The sequence below is a fragment of the Pseudophryne corroboree genome, chromosome 2 (assembly GCF_028390025.1).
Source record: "Pseudophryne corroboree isolate aPseCor3 chromosome 2, aPseCor3.hap2, whole genome shotgun sequence".
NCBI lineage: Eukaryota > Metazoa > Chordata > Amphibia > Anura > Myobatrachidae > Pseudophryne > Pseudophryne corroboree.
The window spans coordinates 702,783,543-702,803,433 of NC_086445.1; the positions used below are offsets into that span (position 1 = coordinate 702,783,543).

Sequence of the window (19,891 nt, forward strand, 5' to 3'; positions counted from 1 at the left end):
CTTCCTCGCTAGACGTTCATCGTCTGCAGATCCGCTTTGTCAGTCCCTCCATTGGTTTCCAGTATTCTACCGTATTAAATGTCAAATACTTTCTCATAAGTCCTAGAGGATGCTGGGGATGCTTCAAGAACCATGGGGTATAGACGGGATCCGCAGGAGACATGGGCACTTTAAGACTTTAAATGGGTGTGAACTGGCTCCTCCCTCTATGCCCCTCCTCCAGACTCCAGTTAGATTCTGTGCCCAGTGAGACTGGATGCACACTGAGAGGCTCTCCAGAATTTCTCAGAAAAAGACTTATGTTAGGTTTATCATTTTCAGGGAGACCTGCTGGCAACAGGCTCCCTGCATCGTGGGACTGAGGGGAGAGAAGCAGACCTACTTCTGTGAGTTTCAAGGCTCTGCTTCTTAGGCTACTGGACACCATAAGCTCCAGAGGGTCTGATCGCTAGGTACGCCTAGATGCTCGTTCCCGGAGCCGCGCCGTCACCCCCCTTGCAGAGCCAGAAGTCAGAAGACGGGTGAGTAGAAGAAGATCAGAAGACTTCAGTGATGGCTTTGAGGTACCGCACAGCGGCCGCGCTGCGCGCCATGATCCCACACACACAGCGGCACTACAGGGTGCAGGGCGCAGGGGGGGAGCCCTAGGCAGCATGAATACTCAATAATAATCTGGCATAAAAGGCTTAAAGTGCCTGGGCACTAAAAACCATACCCCCGCCAGTATAAAAAATTAGAAAAATAGCGGGGCTGAAGCACGCCATTGAGGGGGCGTGGCTTAGCCCTCACAGCTCTAATCAGCGCCATTTTCTCTTCACAGAGCTGCAGAGATGCTGGTCCTGACCTCCTACACTACTGTACAAGTAACAGGGTGCAAAACTCCCTCTGTGTTTCTCTAACAGGCTTTGCTGTGGGTCTGTCCCCTATAGCCCCAGTGTGGTTGTGGGTGTCGGTACGCGTGTGTCGACATGTCTGAGGCTGAGTGCTCTTCCCAGGAGGAGGCTGGAGGGGGGACAGAAAAGACTGTGGGAGTGACCGTGTTGGCACCGCCGACGGCTGAGTGGGTAAATATGTTAAGTGTTTTGAATGCAAACGTGACTCGCTTGAATAAGAGATTAAATAAATCTGAGTCTCAGAACCAGACATGGAGGAAATCCATGGAGGATGCATTATCACAAGTACAGACCCCCTTGGGGTCACAGAAGCGTTCATTTACCCAGATAGCGGATACAGATATCGACACGGACTCTGATTCCAGTGTCGACTATAGTGATGCCAGATTGAATCCTAAACTGGCTAAAAGCATTCAGTACATGATTGTGGCGATAAAAGACGTATTACATATTACGGAAGACCCTAGTGTTCCTGATACTAGGGTCTACATGTTTAAGGGAAAGAAACCTGAGGTAACGTTTCCTCCCTCTCATGAACTGAACGCTCTTTTTGAAAAAGCTTGGGAAAATCCTGACAAGAAAGTACAGGTTCCCAAGAGAATTCCGGTGGCATATTCGTTCTCCTCTGGGGACAGGGATAAGTGGGAGTCAACCCCCACGGTGGACAAAGCTCTATCGAGGCTGTCCAAAAAGGTGGCGCTTCCGTCTCCTGACACGGCAGCCCTAAATGATCCTGCGGATCGTAAGCAGGAAAATACACTAAAATCCATTTATGTCACTACAGGTACGCTGCTCAGACCTGCCGTTGCATCGGCATGGGTGAGTAGCACTATTGAAAAGTGGGCAGATAACTTGTCATCTGAGATAGATTCCCTAGACAGGGATAGCATGCTCTTGACACTGGGTCATATCAGGGTCGCTGCAGCCTATCTAAAGGAAGCTGCGAGGGATATTGGCCTTTTGGGATCAAGGGCCAATGCCATGGCAGTCTCGGCTAGGAGGGCATTGTGGATTCATCAATAGAATGCTGATGCTGACTCTAAGAAGACTATGGAGTCTCTGCCGTTTAACGGTAGTGTCTTGTTTGGTGACGGCCTCACTGACCTGATATCTACGGCTATCACGGGTAAATCATCGTTCCTACCTTATGTGCCTGCACAACAAAAGAAAACGCCCCACTATCAGATGCAGTCCTTTCGGCCCAATAAATACAAAAAAGGACGAGGATCTTCCTTCCTTGCTACGAGAGGAAGAGGAAAGGGGAAAAGGTCACAGGCTGTGGCAAGTTCCCAAGAGCAGAAGTCCTCTCCGGCTTCTACCAAATCCAACGCATGACGCTGGGGCTCCTCTGCGGGAGTCTGCACTGGTGGGGGCACGTCTCCATCTCTTCAGTCAGGTCTGGGTTCACTCGGCCCTGGATCCTTAGGTATTAGAAATAGTAGCCCAAGGAGTTTCAAGACGTGCCCCCTCACAAATTTTTCAAATCGGCCTTGCCAGCTTCTCTTCCAGAAAGGGAGGTAGTATGCGCTGCAATACTAAAGCTGTATCAAAATCATGTCATTGTCACGGTACCCCCGTCGCAACAGGGGGAAGGCTTTTATTCGAGCCTGTTCATGGTCCCGAAGCTGGATGGCTCAGTCAGACCGATTTTGAACCTAAAATCACTCAATTTCTATCTAAAAAAATTCAAATTCAAGATGGAATCACTCCGAGCAGTGATCTCCAGTCTGGAGGAGGGGGATTTTATGGTGTCAGTCAACATAAAGGATGCCTACTTACACGTTCCCATATATCCTCCACATTAGGCTTATCTGAGGTTTGCTGTTCAGGATTGTCATTACCAAATTCAGACGTTGCCGTTTGGCCTGCCCACGGCTCTGAGGATTTTCACAAAGGTTATGGCGGAAATGATGGTTCTCCTGCGCAAGCAGGGAATCACAATTATCCCGTACTTGGACGATCTCCTGATAAAGGTGAGATCCAAGGAGCAATTACTGAAAAACGTTACGCTCTCCCTGACAATTCTGCAGCAACATGGTTGGCTCCTGAACTTGCCAAAGTCACAGTTGGTTCCGACGACACTACTGTCGTTCTTGGGTATGGTTCTGGATACAGAATTACAGAGAGTTTTTCTTCCAGAAGAAAAGGCTCTGGAAATACAGAACATGGTAAAACAGATTCTGAAACCGGCAAGAGTGTCGATTCTTCAATGCACTTGGTTGCTGGGGAAGATGGTGTCGGCCTACAAGGCCATTCAGGTTGGCAGGTTCCATGCCAGAGTGTTTCAGTGGAACCTGTTGGACAAGTGGTCCGGGTCTCACCTGTAGATGCACCGGAAAATAATCCTATCTTCCAGGACCAGAATCTCTCTCCTGTGGTGGCTGCACAGTTCTCACCTCCTAGAGGGGCGCAGGTTCGGGATTCAGGATTGGATCCTGGTGACCACAGATGCAAGTCTCCGAAGGCTGGGGAACAGTCACACAGGGGAAAAATTTCCAGGGAAAATGGTCAAGCCAGGAAGCTTGTCTGCACATAAACATTCTGGAATTAAGGACCATTTACAACGGCCTTCGGCAAGCGGAACATCTTCTTCGCGGTCTGCCCGTCTTGATTCAGTCAGACAACGTAACAGCAGTGGCGTACATAAACCGCCAGGGCGGAACAAAGAGCAGAGCAGCGATGGCGGAGGCCACAAAAGTTCTTCGCTGGGCGGAGAAACATGCAAGCGCTCTGTCAGCAGTCTTCATTTCAGGAGTGGACAACTGGGAAGCAGACTTCCTCAGCAGACACGATCTCCATCCAGGAGAGTGGGGTCTTCATCAAGAGGTCTTTGCAGAAGTGACAAGTCATTGGGGAATTCCTCAAATAGACATGATGGCGTCTCGCCTCAACAAGAAACTTCAGAGATACAGTATTGTTCCAGGTCGAGGGACCCTCAAGCAATAGCGGTGGACGCCCTGGTGACACCGTTTCAGTCAGTCTTTGTGTTCCCTCCACTTCCGCTCATTCCGAAGGTGATAAAGATCATAAGAAGAACAAAGGTTCAGGCGATCCTCATTGTTCCGGACTGGCCAAGGAGGGCTTGGTATCCAGATCTTCAAGAATTACTCATAGAAGTTCCCTGGCCTCTTCCTCTACGAGAGGACCTGTTACAGCAAGGACCGTGCGTGTATCAAGACTTACCGTGGCTGCGTTTGATGGCATGGCGGTTGAATGCCAAATCCTAGCCCGAAAGGGTATTCCCAGTGAAGTCATTCCCACACTACTTCAGGCTAGAAAAGAGGTAACGGCGAAGCATTACCACCGTATTTGGAGAAAATAGGTGTCTTGGTGTGAATCCAAGAAGGCTCCTACGGAAGAATTTCAGCTGGGGCGCTTACTCCATTTTTTGCAAGCAGGTGTGGATGCGGGCCTAAAGTTAGGCTCCATTAAAGTACAAATTTCGGCCTTATCTATTTTCTTTCAGAAGAATTGGCCTCCCTTCCAGAAGTTCAGACCTTCGTGAAGGGCGTGCTGCGCATCCAACCTCCCTTTGTGCCCCCAGTGGCACCATGGGATCTTAATGTGGTGTTGCAGTTCCTGCAATCTCATTGGTTTGAATCTTTGCGTAAGGTTGAGTTGAAATTCCTTACTTGGAAAGTAGTCATGCTGTTGGCCTTGGCATCCGCACGGCGGGTGTCTGAATTGGCGGCTTTGTCTCACAAAAGCCCCTATTTAATCTTCCATGCAGATAGAGCGGAGTTGAGTACTCGTCAGCAATTTCTGCCAAAAGTGGTATCGTCGTTTCACGTAAAGCAGCCTATTGTGGTGCCTCTGGCTACTGACGCTTTGGCGGAATCGAAGTCTCTCGATGTTGTCAGAGCTTTGAAAATCTATGTCGCCAGAACGGCTCAGATTAGGAAAACAGAGGCTCTGTTTGTCCTGTGGGCTCCCAACAAGATTGGGGCTTCTGCTTCCAAGCAGACTATTGCACGCTGGATCTGTAATACGATTCAGCAGGCTCATTCTACGGCAGGATTGCCGTTACCGAAATCGGTGAAGGCCCATTCTACCAGAAAGGTGGACTCATCCTGGGCGGCTGCCCGAGGGGTCTCGGCATTACAGCTTTGCCGAGCTGCTACTTGGTCGGGATCAAACACCTTTGCGAAGTTTTACAAGTTTGATACCCTGGCTGAGGAGGACCTCTTGTTTGGTCAATCGGTGCTGCAGAGTCATCCGCACTCTCCCGCCAGTTCTAGAGCTTTGGTATAAACCCCATGGTTCTTGAAGCATCCCCAGCATCCTCTAGGACGTATGAGAAAATAGGATTTTAATACCTACCGGTAAATCCTTTTCTCTTAGTCCGTAGAGGATGCTGGGCGCCCGTCCCTGTGCGGACACTATCTGCAATACTTGTTCAATAGTTATTGCTTGTGTTACACAAAGGTTGTGTTTCAGTTACGGTCAGCCTGTTGCTGATTTTGTTCATGCCGTTGACTGGACTTTTTGCTAATGCCATGTTGTACGGCGTGTTTGTGGTGTGAGCTGGTGTGTATCTCACCCTTAGTTTAACAATAAATCCTTTTCCTCGAAATGTCCGTCTCCCTGGGCACAGTTCCTATAACTGGAGTCTGGAGGAGGGGCATAGAGGGAGGAGCCCATGTCACCTGCGGTTTCCCGTCTATACGCCATGGTTCTTGAAGCATCCCAAGCATCCTCTACGGACTAAGAGAAAAGGATTTACCGGTAGGTATTAAAATCCTATTTTTACTGACATAGAAGGCTATTAACCAAACTGCACCAACATACATCTCTTAACTCATCTCAAAATATCTCCCTACCCGACCTCTGCACTCTGCACAAGATCTGCATCTCTCATCCACATACATTACTTGTTCACACTCAAAATTACAGGACTTTATCCGGGCTTCACCCACTCTGTGGAATGCCCTCCCATGTACAAGTAGATTTGCCTCTAGTCTCCAAACCTTTAAACTTTCCCTGAAAACTCACCTCTTCAGACAAGCCTATCAAATTCCCCACCCACATAACCGTCAGTGCTTCGCTATCTAATTACATCCTCTCTGTACAGTACACATAACATCACATATCTTGTCTTTCTTTACTCTCACACCCCCCTGACACTTGGCCAACATTGTGGGGTGATCATATCATACAACCCATTAAGAACATAGCAATCTGGTGGACCATTATGCAATAGCTAGCATCTATCCTTGTATATCAATGCCTATTTCCCCATCGATTGTAAGCTTGCGAGTAGGGCCTTCCTACCTCTATGTCTGTCTGTTTTTACCCAGTTTTGTTCTATTACTGTTGTTCTAATTGTAAAGCGCAATGGAATATGCTGTGCTATATAAGAAACTGTTAGTAAATAAATAAATAAATTGTAAGGCTCACTGTATCTGCACAATTATGGTATTACAGTGTCAAATATTTGTCAATATATTTATTCAGTGTACCGGGCCCCAAGATTTCTGTTGATGGCCCTGCAAGGTACCAAAGGATAGGTACAGTTATGTATCATCTGCATAGCAGTGGTAGTCCAGGCCATGATATCTGATTATTCGATCCAGTGGTAGCATGTATACTGCAAAACAAATATAGGAGATAGCAGGGGCGATGGAAAACCAGCCCAGGACATTTATGGAAACAGCCATAATAGGGGTGGACTCTGTTGTAGGGGAGGGGTCTGTAGAAGGGGAGGGGTCTGTAGAAGGGGAGGGATTCCTCCTCATAGTGTCTGATTCTGAGTTGGAAGCCGTTGCGGTCTTCCCTGGATCTTTTGCTGCAGTTGCATCTGGGACTTTATGCTAATGACGCTACAAAGCATTTCCCTGGTGTACATCCATGCATTCAAATATGCAAGAACTGAGGTGCCCACTTTTACGGCAGGATGTAATGCCCCCCGAGTCCGGTGGCCATGCAGGATGCCGGCCGAACTCAGATGCTTTATTAAAGGGGCAATCACTTACAAGGCAAAACCATGCCTTGTAAGTGATTGTCCCTTTAAAAAAAGTCAGAGTTCAGCCGGAATCCTGCGCGGCCGTTGGACTCGAGCTGCATTACATCCCGCCATTAGTGTCTACAGATGCTGCAATCATGCTTTGTGTGTCTTTAGAGGCAACCATTGTCACACCATTAAAACTTTCACCAGCCCTATGCTACTGTAGGTGCAGATCATCCGAGTATGGCCTCCAACATGAGCAATTGAACGTCGGGATATGCAACCACTTTCAACAACATGCCCACACTATGTTACATCTGCGTCTGATCAGCCAATCCTCTGTAACCACATTAGAATGCCCAACACATTTCAAATACACTTCTTTGTGCGTGTGTCTGCCTCTGTTCTGAGACTCTGTACGAACACCATCATGGTACAAGCGTGGTGCAACTTAGACACAAGTGCAGATAAAAGACATTGCACAAGAAAAAAATAAAACACATTGGCCCCCACAGGAAAAACACACATTTGCCCCCACAGAAAATGATCAAACAAATTGCCCCCCACAAGGAAAAATAGTAAATGTATAATATAGCTTTTGGTATTACTATTTGTTTCCAATTTCCACTGCTATTTGAAAGGCCCAATGACACCATGAGGTTTTATACTTCTTGGCTTTAACATCTATATGTTTATTTATTTATTAATATTTATGTTGCGCTAGTATATTCCATTGCATTTTCTTTCAAAGTCGGGCAGGGGCGGACTGGAAACTGAAAGTGGCTGTGGAAAAATTTGTATAAGTGGTCTCAGATGGGCAGCACCAGAGGTATACCGTGTAACCATGGAGGCAGCACCACCCCTCACATGCCAACAAATAAAACAGGCCTTGCTGGCATATTGGCCCACTGGGGATCTTCCCTGAGTGGCCTATGGCCAATCTGCCACCGGGCGATAGTACAGAACCATATTGGACACCACATGGAAGTGGCACTGCTGTCGATAAGTGTACTCTTAAAGAAACTCTCTATGAGCTGCCACAGTGAGAAATTATTTTAACCAGCTAAGGGCTGTGTCATCCAGTCCACAGAATTTTTTCAGGCATTCAATTAGAATCCCATGATCCATGGTATCAAATGCTGCAGAGGGATCCAGAAGGATTAAGATTGAACAGTCACCTCTGTCTCTTGCCATCAAAAGATCATTAAGCACACATGGCATGGCTGTTTCAGGTTGACATCTTCTCCTGAATCTGACTGGAATGGATCATAAATATCATTGGTTGTCAGGTGGTTTAGAGTTGAGATGCAACCACTTTCTCAATAACCTTTCCTAGGAAAGGAAGGTTTGATTCCAGTCAAGCAGTCAGGGTCTAAATTAGATTTTTTTTAATGCCCGTCTGCAAAGAGCACTGAACACATTTTGCAAATACAGGGCTAATTATGTCCATACCATTGGCGTTTTTATAATGGGTGCAATGCACACCACATACATGTTTTAATACATTCCTTTCCGGAGTCCCACGTACAGCCCCACAGCCGCTTCAACAATCACAGCGAAAATAGCCGGCAAGAATGCGTAGTGGTGAAATTAGTCTCCAGAAGATGGCGGGCACCATGTTTCCAGAGACCCGCGCATGCGCAGTAAACTCCAGCACAATGCCAAAGCCTATTGCACCACGGAGAGAAGGGGGCCCATTCAGAGTTTGCACAAGGGCTGCCTCCTCTGTTAAAACATCCCTGGTACATACACTCTATTAGGAGCTCGGTTGAGGCAGGGTCCAGATCACAGTTGGTGGGATGCAACATTTGGGCTATTTCAGCAATTCTTTTACAACCATTGGGTCAAAGCTGTTCCATGAAGACAGATGTCTTACATTTGTAGGCTTGGTAGTTTGGCACTTCTTTGATGGCACTGTGAAGATTGCAGACCAGATAGTGAAAGTGTGCAAACTTATTGCATATAGCCTGGGATAGGGTCTCATCGGGGTGCAGGCATGCTGGTTTGCAAAGCATTTCCACTGTATGGAAAAGCTGAGCTGGCCTATTGTTTGCTGCCATGATCTCATTTGAAAGAACCCTTTTTTATTTATGGATGACTGTTGACTGATTTTTTCCAATATGTTTAATTAGTTTTTACTTATCCTCTACCAGGTTTGTCTTCCTCCATTGTTTTCCAAGTCTGCGACCCCTTTTCATAAGTTCACTAACACTGTTGTCAAACCAATGGTCTTGACAGTGTGGCATGCAGGGTCGTATACGCACAAGGTAGATAATATCCATTGCAGTTGTCCCATATATAGCAATGGACGGATGAAGAAGGATCTTCACAGGCACTCATTACCACAGAGAGATCCAGGTTAGCTGCAAGAGACCTTTCATATGTAATTTTTTTCATCTTTTGTCCCTGTTGACCTAATGCATGTCGATCATTTGTGCCGAGATGTCATAAAGTTTGAGTTCAGCAGCTGTGCGGGATGCCGGCCGAACGCAGACTTTTTTTTTAAAGGGGCAATCATTTATAAGGCTAAATCATTCCTTGAAAATGATTGTCTCTTTAAAAAATTTTGAGTTCGGCCGGCATCCCGCATGGCTGCCGAACATCAACTTCATTATATCCCGGGTTGATATACAGACTGTCGAACATAGCATTGTCAATTTTTTATACCACACCCATCTACTTTTGATAGGGCCTTGCACATTGACTTGCCTGTGAATAGATTGAAGGGGAAGTCTATACATTAAGTATTCCCTCTTCAGGTTTTTCTCCCAATGCTTGTTGATAGATCGCATGGTAATCACATGATGGGCACATCACCGCCGAGTGGGAGCGGCCCATCGCACATCGCAGTGCAATATATAGCATGTGTTTTTAAAAACACATGCGATCGCACTGCGATTCGATAAATATTAAGTGCAGCACATACTATCTTGAGACGTGAGATTCGACCGGCGTGCCCACACATCGCGTCAAAAGGTACCTAAAATGTACATACAATCCTTCGATTTCTCTCACAGATGCGGTCGAAATCGAAGGTTAGCACAGATTATCTCACAAGTGTATGGGCACCATAAGATCTAAGATTATCTGGATTTAAGACTTCTCAAGGAAGATGTAAGAGACAGTTGTTAATGTCAAATTTCTTTCTAACAAATATTTAAAATGCCCGCTCTAATATATACTGTGGACGCCTGCGTATCTTATTACCATCTGCTATGAATGTGTGCTATACATCGCAAAACACTGCATCCCATAAGAGAAAACAATACACCCACACATTATCTGAGTTCCAAAGCTCATTGATGTATATATTTGTTATTAAAAGGATGTGTATTCAATATATCACAATGTACAGTATATATATAAAGTTACATGGTTACAATTTACACAGTAAGCAGTTAATACAAACTAATTCAGCTACATACATGGCCAGCGATACAATTACCATATTTTGCTCAAATAAAGTGTCCATTCCATATCACTCTCTCTCTCTCTGTAAAATCATGAAGCCACTGGACAGTCAACATCTCCACCATCATCTGGGACAAAAAGAACAGCCAGCTCTTGTGTCTGCAATCAGCTATATACTATGTAGTTTGGGGGAGTGCACAGACTAGTCTAGGGGAGGGAAATTTCTCATTCATGATGAGTCACTGGTCAGTTCATATGCAAGCAAGGTCCAGCCTTGATGATGTAATTACAGGAGTGTTAGGGTCTCCTGCCCTGTGCTGCCACGTCGTCATGGCAACCGGGAGACAAGTGCTAGTGGAGTAACCTGAGCGCAGCTGATACTCCGGTTCGGGTCTTTTGCTGTGCAGTGGTTATAGGCACTGGTGTGCATAACATATTCAGCAGCCTAATACTCCTGTTGAAATTTTGTGGGAATATGGAGCATACCCCTCAAAATACGTTGCAACAGGTGGTCGATCAGGTGCAGGTCCTGACTCGACAATTTAATGATTTGTCCATTAAAATGCACACCTCCCAGGCTGCTGGCGGAGCTCCCGCAGCAGCAGCACCTGCAGGGGTTAAGGAGCCGAAAGTAAATCTCCCGGATCGTTTTTCTGGAGATCGCTCGCAGATCTTTTGTTTCAAGGAGAGCTGCAAGCTATACTTCCGGCTTAGGCCTCAGTCTTCTGGGTCGGAGATTCAGCGGGTGGGCATAGTGATTTCCTTGCTACAAGGAGACCCACAGGTCTGGGCATATGGGTTGCAGCCTGACTGTCCGTCGCTTAAAAGTGTTGATGTTTTTTTTACGGCACTGGGCATGTTGTATGATGACCCTGACAAGACGGCCTCAGCCGAGGCTCAGATTTCGATCCTTAAGCAAGGGCGAAGGCCAGTTGAGGTTTACTGTACGGAGTTTCGGAGGTTGGCCCATGATACCCAGTGGAATGACCCAGCCCTGAGACACCAGTACCGAAGAGGTCTTTCTAACCAGATAAAGGACCAACTGGTACAATATCCCTTGCCTGATAGCTTGGATCAGCTCATGCAGTTATCCATCCGGGTGGATAGACGGCTGAGAGAGCGTAGGCTTGAAAGGGAGACTGAGATTTCCTTCCTTCCCAAGGGAACCTCAGACTCTGAGGAATTTTCTGAGGAGCCTATGCAGATTGGGGCTACCCGCCTCTCCTCGCGTGAGAAGACGCGGAGGAGAAAGCAGGGGTTGTGTTTGTACTGTGGGAATAAAGGTCATGTGGTAGTATCATGCCCAGAAAAGCCGGAAAACTTCAGGGCCTGAGGGTGATGGGAAATATCCTGTCAGGCCAGAAGTCAGAATTTCCCAAGAAGACTTTTATCATTCCGGTGACCTTGAAGATCCTCGGTCAAACTGTCAAGACTGAGGCCTTTGTGGACAGTGGGGCCGACGGGGTTTTTATGGACCGCCAATTCGCCCTGAAACACTCTGTTCCCTTAGTACCCTTGGCATCGGAAATTGAGATTTGTGGGTTAAACGGGGAACCATTATCCCAAGGTAAAATTACCTCTTGCACTAGCCAGATTTCTTTGTTTATTGGAGCCACACACTCTGAAAAATTGTCCTTTTATGTGACTGTCTGTACTTTTGCCCCATTGGTGTTGGGGTTACCCTGGTTAAGGGCCCACAATCCTCAATTTGACTGGGTCTCTGGGGAGATTCTTAGTTGGGGTACTGATTGTTTCAGGAGTTGCTTGAGCCTTCCAGTCAGGCTCTCGCAGCTAAGTTTGCCAGGATTGCCAGGGTGTTATGCAGATTTTGCGGACATGTTCTCCAAAAAAGTTGCAGAGGTACTACCTCCCCATCGCCCCTATGACTGTGCCATTGATTTGTTGCCAAATGCTAAGCTTCCCAAGAGCAGGTTGTACTCCCTGTCACGTCCTGAGACTCAGGCTATGGCAGAGTACATTCAGGAGAACTTGGCTAAGGGATTTATCAGACCTTCACAGTCTCCAGTTGGGTCGGGGTTCTTCTTCGTGGGTAAAAAGGACGGTTCGTTGCGACCCTGCATCGACTTCAGGGAATTGAACCGTATCACGATTAAAAACTCATACCCACTGCCTCTCATTTCGGTCTTGTTTGACCAGCTTCGTACTGCCACCATTTTTTCTAAGATTGACCTACGCGGTGCGTACAATCTAATCCGAATAAGAGAGGGGGATGAATGGAAGACTGCCTTCAATACCCACTCAGGGCATTATGAATATTTGGTGATGCCTTTTGGGCTCTGTAATGCCCCGGCAGTCTTCCAGGATTTCATGAATGATGTGCTCAGGGAATATTTGGATAGATTCTTAGTTGTATACTTAGATGACATCCTAATCTTCTCCCATTCCCTGGAGGAACATCAGAAGCATGTACGCTTAGTCCTCCAGAAACTCAGAGACCACCGGCTTGGGGCGAAGCTGGAGAAGTGCGAATTTGAAGTTCAGCAAATCGCATTTCTAGGATATATTATCTCCCCAGAAGGTTTCCAAATGGAGGGTTCCAAGGTACAGGCAGTCCTGGATTGGGTGCAGCCCACTAGTTTGAAGGCGCTTCAGCGTTTCCTGGGCTTTGCGAATTTTTATAGACGATTTATCGCTGGATTTTCGTCTATAGTGGCGCCCTTGGTGGCACTCACTAAGAAAGGGGCGGATGTTGCTCACTGGTCTTGTGAGGCTAAAGCGGCTTTTGCCCGTCTCAAAAGGGCATTTGTTTCGGCCAAGGTGCTGCGACACCCAGATCCAGAGCGTCCTTTTGTGGTGGAGGTGGATGCCTCTGAGATGGGTATTGGGGCAGTGCTTTCTCAGATGGGAGTGTCTGATAATCGCCTTCATCCCTGTGCTTACTTTTCCCGTAAATTTTCGCCTGCCGAAATGAATTATGACGTGGGTAACCGGGAATTGTTGGCTATTAAGGATGCACTCGAGGAGTGTAGACACTGGCTTGAGGGGGCTAAGTTTGTGGTCTCAATTCTCACTGACCATAAGAATCTGGCATATTTAGAGTCAGCGAAGCGTCTCAATGCCAGGCAGGCACGATGGGCTTTGTTTTTTGCTCGCTTTAAATTTTTGATAACATATCGCCCTGGGTCAAAAAACATCAAGGCTGATGCGCTCTCGCGGAGTTTTGCTCCAATCCAGGAGACCACCGAGGAGCCGTTGCCCATTGTTTCCCCATCATGTATTAAAGTGGGCATTACCCAGGACCTCTTATCATTAGTCCTTAGAGCACAGGAGCAGGCTCCTCCAGACCTTCCGGTAGGTCTTTTGTTTGTGCCTCCTAGGTTAAGACAGCGAGTGTTCCTGGAATTCCATGCCAAGAAGTCGGCAGGTCACCCGGGTATTGCCAGAACTCGGGAGTTGCTATCTAGGGCGGTGTGGTGGCCCTCGGTGGCTAAGGATGTGGATCAGTGGGTTCGGGCATGTGACATCTGTGCCCGAAATAAGACTCCTAGAGGGGTTCCTGTTGGCCCATTACATCCACTCTCTATCCCATCTAAGCCATGGACCCACATTTCAATGGATTTTGTGGTGGACTTGCCCAAATCCTCGGGGATGACAGCCATCTGGGTTGTCGTTGACAGGTTTTCGAAGATGGCGCACTTCGTTCCACTGGTTGGGCTGCCATCAGCCAGACGCCTGTCTGAATTATTTATGCTGCATGTTGTGCGTCTCCACGGGTTGCCACTTGATGTGGTCTCTGACCGCGGATCCCAGTTTGTGGCCAAATTCTGGAGGGCATTTTGTTCCGATCTCCAGATTTCTGTCAGCTTGTCGTCAGGCTACCATCCGCAGTCTAATGGGCAGACTGAAAGGGTGAACCAGTCCTTGGAGCAGTTCCTCAGGTGTTATGTCTCCAAGTGTCAGACTGACTGGGTTGCTCATCTGTCCATGGCGGAGTTTGCCTATAACAACGCGGCTCACTCTGCTACAGGGATCTCTCCCTTCCTTTGTGTGTATGGGCATCATCCTAAGGCCAATTCTTTTGACCCCCTGGACTCCACGCCTGGTGGTTCCTCTGTGGTTTCGGTCCTTAGAGGTATTTGGCGGAAAGTGAAGAAAGCCCTTGTGTCTGTGTCATTAGTGACCAAAAGGATTTTTGATAAGCGGAAAAGACCCTGCAGCTTCAAATTAGGAGACTTCGTCTGGTTGTCTACCAAGAATTTGAAGTTGAGACAGCCATCTCATAAGTTAGGGCCCCGGTTCATCGGCCCTTATAAGATCACCAGGGTTATCAATCCGGTGGCATTTCAGTTAGATCTGCCCCGTTCTTTGGGTATCAATAAAACATTTCATTGTTCCCTTTTAAAACGGGCGATTAGTAATCCTTCTTCCAGTGGAAGACCTTCCCCTCTTCTGATACGTGGCCAGAGGGAGTTTGTTGTTGAAAGGATTCTTGACTCCAAGGTGGTTCGGGGTCGGCTGTCATTTTTGGTGCACTGGAAGGGGTATGGCCCGGAGGAGCGGTCGTGGGTGCGCAGTTGTGATCTTCATGCCCCCAGACTGATACGCTCTTTCTTCTCGCAGTTCCCCGATAAACCCGGTGGTAGGGGTTCTTTGACCCCTCGTCAGAGGGGGGGTACTGTTAGGGTCTCCTGCCCTGTGCTGCCACGTCGTCATGGCAACCGGGAGACAAGTGCTAGTGGAGTAACCTGAGCGCAGCTGATACTCCGGTTCGGGTCTTTTGCTGTGCAGTGGTTATAGGCACTGGTGTGCATAACAAGGAGATAGCCACTGGTCAGGCATGCTGTCTTCCAGGAAATTCATTGTTCTAATAAGTGTGACTTTGGCTTTCATACATTTAATCATATCTACTTGTTGCAATGAGCTACAACTTAATAACAGGCATCAAATTGATATACACATTAATCTGGTTGCTTTAATACCAAACACGACATGTCCATCTTGCTTTGTTCCAATGATACACATACATGACGTTACTCCATTATATAATTTGAAACTTTATGATGTCTGGCGCTTGATATGTTCAAATTATGTGCTGTATGAACTATGTGTCGAATCTATCTCTGTGGCATGTCTATGTAAATGCGTATGTTACCATATATTGCTGTGCTCGCTGCGTGTATTTGCAAGTATAGCGACTCATAATGTGTGGAGTCTGTATGTTCTCTCTATGTAATATTTTTGACTTCGACACAGTCCTACTGGCTGCTGCGACAAACTTCTGCTTGGTGTCTCTTGGAGGATTAGTAATTAGGTTTTGGGGGAAGTGCCCTTTACAGTATGTCTGTTCAATCTGAAGGTTTTTTTCAGTTAAACTAGGCACAATGGCTTGAATAGATGGATTAGATGTCACGCAAAGTTGCATGAGTCAATCAATTCATGTATATAGAATTCCAAATACTGAAAATGTTTCTTTGTTGCCTATTCTGGAGATCCTCAGTTTTATCTCTCATAAATGCAACTGGACTTTGCAAATATTTGATTTTTGCACTGCTTTAAATAGGCGTTTTGAATTGGTATGTGTTTTATGGTGTTTACTCATGGCGCGATGCGCCGTAAGCACGACATCGACTTTTCGACAGGGCCGAAGCCCAGCCCCTCCAATATAGTCAATGTTGGGCTGCTTACATAGTCTATTTTTCCCTGCGATGCCGATCCCACGGGACCACACATCGGCATCGCAAGGACTATACACACGGTGCGATATGCACTAACTTTCCAATCGTAAGGAAAGTTAAGTGCATATCGCCCCAAGATCAGTACGTTTTACCGCCGGATGGAATTCCGGCGGTCGGAATACCGACACCAGGATACTGACTGGCACAATCCCGACAGGGGGCGAGCGCAACCCAGCCCCTTGCGGGCTCGCTGCGCTCGCCACGCTGCGGGCACGGTGCTCTGCTACGCTCGGCACACTCATTTATTCTACCTCTGTGGGTGTCGTGGACACCCACAGAGGGAGAATATGTTGGGATTGTGCCGGTCGGGATCCCGGTGTTGGTATTCCGACTGCCGGGATTCCATCCAGCTGGATCTTGACCGCATCCCATCGCATCGTGTGTACACACCTTTAGTTTCCATAGTGGTTTTTTTTTTGTTTTTTTTTTGTTTTTTTGTGCTAGTTCTGCAATATCCTTTGTGAAGGCTCCAGACAACTTCCAAGTATAGAGGTGAATGAGTCATTAAACTCAATCATCATAGTTTATACTAGAGGTTGCTTTTGATGGCTAGTGATCTGTATTCTGTAAAATATGAATTGTCACTTTAGTGGAGGATGGTGGTAGTTGTGTGCATTTTGGGTTTCCTGGCATGTGAGGTACTGGATAATTCTTGGGGGAGCCTCAATTGACTTTGGAGAGATTGTTTTGCATGATGAGCAATGAGGTGCTTGCTACTCATTGCTTGTATAATAGTGTAAGATTGTGGGTGAGTGGTGGAGGATGTCTCTAAACTTGTTGCATTGTTACAGTGAGCTCTCTATAACATAAAATTATTCACTTATTGGGGTATATGCAATTGCAGGCGAATTCCAGAAAAAGTCGAATTCCGGAACTTTTTCGCCTCAAAAAAACAATTCGCCTATACAGTACAGTACTTTATCGCAAAAAAACGGACATTCAAAATTCGACTTTTGGCAATTCGACTTTTTTCGCATTCGACTTTTCTGCAATGGTACAGATGCTGCAATTCGCCCAAAGCATATTCAATTCAAGTTTGGAAATTCGCCTGCAGTGCTTTTCGACCGCAAATTCGCCTATTTCAGTCCGCCTCAGTTGACTGGCGGGATCTAAAAAAAATTTTTTAGTACATGTTTTTTTTGGATATTTGAGGATTGCTAGTAGCATATCTATTTATATTTGAAAGGATTATCTACTTGGTTTGTCTTTTTTTGCTTCACAAGTATTATTTAATTGATTTTTTAAAGGAATATTTTTTTCTTCAATCTCCTGAGGGAAATTTACCCATGATTCCACAGTTTTTCCCAGGATACACTTCTGCAAAGCCCCTCCTATCTCCTCACTCCCAGGTTTGAGACTACAGGGAGAAGGAGCCATTTTACAGTCAGCTCTGTGGAATCGTTTTTTTAGGAAAATTCCTGCGTTTTAAAACACATTCCTATTTTTGTACTGACTACAATGATGGAGCCTTTTTCTGACCAGATTGTGATGTTCATGCTGGCTGCAAGCATGATGGAGGAAGAAAGTGCTGATGAACATCAGGATCCAGGTCAGCAAATGTCTGCATTGGGTGAGCCAGTATTGCGGGTTTCATTTCCACGTCCACGCCAGTATCGCACTAGGCGTGAACTGGAGGATCTCAGCGAGTTCGAGGTGATACAAAATTATCGCTTATCGACTCGCGACATATATTCGCTGTACGCTCTGTTGGAGGCCGACTTGGAACCTCGGGCACGGACAAATCGTGCAATCAGCGGTTTTCAGAAACTGCTGGGGACGTTACATTTTTTGGCGTCAGGCACATTCCAGCCTACACTGTCTCAAACATGCGGTTTTTCACAGTCGACACTGTCGCGCTGTATAACCCAGGTCATTAGGGCTTTCCGCAAATTGACGATCCAGTACATCACATTTCCAGAGACGGACAGCGAATGTCGTGAGATCAAATTAGGCTTTTTCAACAAATACAAATTTCCCAATGTGCTGGGCGCGATTGACTGTACCCACGTGCAGATCAGACCGCCACGGAATTCAGAGGAATGTTTTCGGAACCGAAAACAGTTCCATTCCCTGAACGTGCAGGCGGTCTGTGATGTAAACATGAGATTTTTGAACATTTTTGTGGGATTTCCTGGATCATCTCACGACTCCTTCATCCTAAGCCAGTCATCGCTGTTTGACAAGTTTGAAACAGGAAACATGCCTGGTGGCTGGCTGTTAGGTATGTATTTTAATTTTTTTATTTTTTTATTATTTTATTATTATTTTTTTTTATTATTTTTTACAAGTACCTAACATTTTTTTTATATTTTCTATAGGCGATGCGGGTTATCCAAACAAACCGTGGCTGTTGACCCCATTGTCTAATCCTGTTGGTAGAGCAGAAAAACGTTACCAAGAGACACACATTGCATCGAGGGGAGTAATTGAGCGTGCCTTCGGTGTACTTAAAAGCCGGTTTCGATGTTTAGACACTTCCGGCGGTGCTCTTTTGTACTCACCGTCGAAGGTTTGCGGCATGGTAAATGAATGTTGTATTTTACACAACATATGTGTCGCAAACCGTTTGCCGGTGACTCTTCGTCGCAGGAACCGGTCTTCTGCTCTACCGGTGGGTATGGACGAAGGAGAGGATTCCCGGCGGACATTGATCCAAAATTATTTTGCAGTTGCCTGTGAGTATACTGACATTTGTATTATCGTGTAAACTGACATTGGAATATTTTTAAAAAAACCTCTTCATTTATGTATTTCAGAGTTTTACATCCTGTTGATGTATATCCCCAGGCCATGTTTGTACAGTTCGTTACCCCGTTTTATCCAGTTGTTGGGTTCCCGCAAATATTTGATCCTTTTATCCAACTCTACCATGGGTGAACCTACTGGTGATGTGGACCTGACCCTCCGCCATGTAGCAGACAACCCCCCTCAGGTGAGGTGTATTGACCAAAACTCCCTTGTCCAAAATCAACCCGGCATGTCCAAAGTGCAGCCCTCCGGCATTTGCAAGACTGCACATCCAAACATTCCCTGAAACAGCAATGCTAGGGAATGTTTGGATGTGTAGTAATGCAAGTGCAGGAGGGTTGCATTTGGGCCGCTGCAACCCGCTTGTGTTGTGTGGACTGTTGTATGTACCTCTTTTTCCAGCCCCAGGGTGACACTATCACCCATATCTGGATGCTCAAACTTTTCTCTTCCACAGGTCCTGCGATGTATCTTCCCAAGTGGCGTGGATGTGAGGAGACACGACATTTCACCTGATGTTCCATGGGTGACCCTACTGGTGATGTGGACCTGACCCTCCGCCATGTAGCAGACAACCCCCCTCAGGTGAGATGTATTGACCAAAACTCCCTTGTCCAAAATCACCCCGGCATGTCCAAAGTGCAGCCCTCCGGCATTTGCAAGACTGCACATCCAAACATTCCCTGAAACAGCAATGCTAGGGAATGTTTGGATGTGTAGTGATGCAAGTGCAGGAGGGTTGCATTTGGGCCGCTGCAACCCGCTTGTGTTGTGTGGACTGTTGTATGTACCTCTTTTTCCAGCCCCAGGGTGACACTATCACCCATATCTGGATGCTCAAACTTTTCTCTTCCACAGGTCCTGCGATGTATCTTCCCAAGTGGCGTGGATGTGAGGAGACACGACATTTCACCTGATGTTCCATGGGTGACCCTACTGGTGAAGTGGACCTGACCCTCCGCCATGTAGCAGACAACCCCCCTCAGGTGAGATGTATTGACCAAAACTCCCTTGTCCAAAATCACCCCGGCATGTCCAAAGTGCAGCCCTCCGGCATTTGCAAGACTGCACATCCAAACATTCCCAGAAACAGCAATGCTAGGGAATGTTTGGATGTGTAGTGATGCAAGTGCAGGAGGGTTGCATTTGGGCCGCTGCAACCCGCTTGTGTTGTGTGAACTGTTGTATGTACCTCTTTT

General features: G+C 46.7%; 1 long non-coding RNA gene across 1 annotated transcript; it reads left to right on the forward strand.

Moving 5' to 3' along the window:
• Positions 1-17,917: 17,917 nt before the first annotated feature.
• LOC135051113 (uncharacterized) lies at positions 17,918-18,867 on the forward strand. The gene is made up of 3 exons (XR_010242044.1): positions 17,918-18,165; positions 18,263-18,619; positions 18,701-18,867. It is a non-coding gene; the product is annotated as an uncharacterized LOC135051113 (long non-coding RNA).
• Positions 18,868-19,891: the final 1,024 nt, after the last annotated feature.